Source organism: Podarcis filfolensis, assembly GCF_964270895.1.
Source record: "Podarcis filfolensis genome assembly, chromosome: 7".
NCBI lineage: Eukaryota > Metazoa > Chordata > Lepidosauria > Squamata > Lacertidae > Podarcis > Podarcis filfolensis.
This window is the reverse complement of record NC_139603.1, coordinates 40,356,220-40,359,140: the sequence shown is the minus strand read 5'-3', so window position 1 is coordinate 40,359,140 and position 2,921 is coordinate 40,356,220. Positions and strand designations below refer to the sequence as shown.

The 2,921-nt window shown below is 37.2% G+C and overlaps 1 long non-coding RNA gene across 1 annotated transcript; it reads left to right on the top strand.

The window, feature by feature from the left end:
• Positions 1 to 768: 768 nt before the first annotated feature.
• LOC310766893 lies at positions 769 to 2,375 on the top strand. Its single transcript, XR_014550506.1, has 3 exons — positions 769 to 871; positions 1,282 to 1,507; positions 2,308 to 2,375. It is a non-coding gene; the product is annotated as an uncharacterized lncRNA (long non-coding RNA).
• The last annotated feature ends 546 nt before the right edge of the window (positions 2,376 to 2,921 follow it).

Below are 2,921 nucleotides of genomic sequence, written 5' to 3'. Positions count from 1 at the left end.
GATTTTTTTGGCACTGCTGCCAGAAACCTATCAAGGGATCTTCTAAAATGCAGATTGGTGCAGCCAAGCGTAAGAAATAAAAAATGACAACTTGGATTTTTAGCTTTAAACTTCCTGAAAGCTTGATTCCTATTCCTATTATTCCAATGAGGATTGATTCATATTAAAATTCCAACCCATTTTAGTCTTTGTAATGAGCCTAAAATAGCTGCCAGCTTGCAGTGCTGGAATTAATGATAATTAAATGTAACACAAAATGTATTTCCATATTTTGTATTGCTCAAATGATTTCATCTCAGATGTACTCTGATTCTTTTTTAGCGATGACTACTTCTATTTAATCTCTTTTCCAATTTTAATTTGAATTTCATATTGTTCCTGACTGTTTAATGAATATTTTGGGAGATGGCCATAGTGTTGTTAATTATACCAGAGACTGAGTATAATTAATTCTTTTGGACCCAAAGTCAGTTGGTTAATCGATTTCTGATGGAACTGGAGATTAAACACAGATAGTTCACTTTTTCTTTCATTCATTTTAATTTTCTCCTCTTCAGTTCAACTATGGAAAGGCGTTGCTGGTGAATCAATTCAGGGGCACATTTTGGTCATTATCCAGGTGCTAATAAATGGATGATCCTTTCAGCTATTCACCTTCCTATCGAGCTTTCAGTGGGCAGGTGTATAGGGATTTCAAGTTTTGTTCTGCCAAACTTATTTATAATTCATATTTCAGTTATGTTTAAATGTCTGTCAACAGGAAGAACTATGCTTAAGTGCAAAATGAAAAAGTATCCGGATGTCGTTCTCCAGGAGATCTAACAAAAGCAACTTGGAAAGAGGTTGGACTGAAGCAGAAGTCAATCTTCATGTAAATGCAGAATAAATTTATGCAGCTAAATTTGATTTTTAGATAATGGCTTTAAAGGGCTTAAGTGAGCACTGGCAATATATTAGTATTCTGGGCAGAGTCTGCTTCCATGTATTTTTTTTCCTGAGGCTATAAATAATGGTGTGTTTTAATTTTTGACAGCAGGAAAAGCCCCAAAGGCTCTGAGGAGATAATAAAAAAGGCTGAATGGGAAAAAAAATTAAAGCAGAACAAATGCAGAACCTTCCAGCTAGTCAATGAGAGCAACCTTGAACATTTTTCATTTACTGCTATTCAGATATGAATGGATAGCTTTAGGTTCCACTCAACAATGTCTCATTGCCCTGCCCTTTTTTCTTGCTATTGCAAAGTGGCTTAGTTGAAGGATTGTTTATGTTGTTTTCTAACAGCTCCAGCCTACAGAATCTATACTGTTTAGATAGGAGTCAACAGATCTCCAATGTCAGATAACACTGGGTGACTGACAGGTTGGTATGTTGGTCACGTTTGACCTAATCCAGTGGTCTGCTGGGCTCAAGATGGCAGGGTGGAAGATGGATGTGCAAGCTTCTCTATTCTTCCTTCTTCCTTCCCCAGAGCTGGATTTAGGTTTGAGGAGGCCCTAAGCTACTGAAGGTAATGGGGCCCTTTATATATCCAGTTGTCCTTTGTCAACAACCAATTGTCACTGTTTTTTGTGTTGAATATAAGATATATGGTAATTTATGAACCTAATAGGTATCTAAAGCATTTTGCACATAACAAAATATGTATTTTATCAAATAATTGTTGAACTGAAATACAATTAAGAAGAAGTATATTAATAGTGAAATACAATTAAGAAGTAGTGTATTTTTGGGCGGAGCCCAAGAGAGAGGGGCCCTAAGCTATAGCTTGTTTAGCTTATATGTAAATCCAGCACTGTCCTTCTCCACCCCCAATACATATTCTGGTATTTTTTTTTGTACATATTTTTTGTACCTCCCCATTACTCCCAATGGGAGGGAAAATAAATTTGCCAGGTCCAGGACTGCCATACTTACCTCCCTCCCCATCTGGGGGCATAATGAAGGAATTGGGAAGGTTTTCAATCCCTAACCTCTTGCTCTCCACCTCTGCCATGCCCCCAGCACACACACCTTTTGCTGGAAGCACTGTTAGAGAGTACTGACAGCAGAGTGACAAAGGCAGTGGAGCTTCCCAACCTATAACAGAATGGTTTGCAAGGGCAGATTTTCCCCTACATCTGTAGTTCTCTTTTTCTGTGGGATCTGCTGTATCATTCAATCCTGACAAGCCCTCCCAGGCACCACAGGATCGTAGCCTTACCCAAATATATTAGAGTGGATGTTTCCTACTTAACATACTCCCTGTATATTTTTTCTGTGTGCTCTACAATAGATGATTTCCTCTTATGCTTCATTTCTTATTTCTAGGAACCATGTCAAGATGGTCACATTAACATTCATCGTGAGGATTGCGCTTTCAGAAGTCAGACATAAAGGACAAACAACTCTCCATGCAGCATTTGCTGTATTGGTCCTAATTTATCTTTCCAAATGTAATTATATTTATGCTGATTATGATAGTGATGATGATGATGCAAGTGCTAATAACTATAACAGCTGGTGCTGTATAAGTTACTGCAAGTTAAATTGGTTTCATTTTTAAAAAAAAATAATAATCTGATCCATTATTCTGCAGGATATTGCTAAAGGGATCTATCACTCAGAGGATGCCAAAAATTAGGTATCACTATATTTATTTTCACTGTGAGTCTGTAGGAGAATGCAAGGATGTTTGGCAAGGGTAGTGTATGCTAGCTGGTGCATTACAAGCTGTTGTTCACAAAACCCTAAATCCTCATTTTAAAGCTATGCTTAAAAAGAACATAATGGCTACCATCTACCATACCATTTACTGAGAAAGCCTTTCAAAAATTCATCTCTGAGAACCCTACTTGAAACAAATGACAAACACTTTCCCCTGTTTTAGCAGTCACTATACTGGCACTTCTAAATTAGCCAAAAGAAAACACTTTCTTAAATAA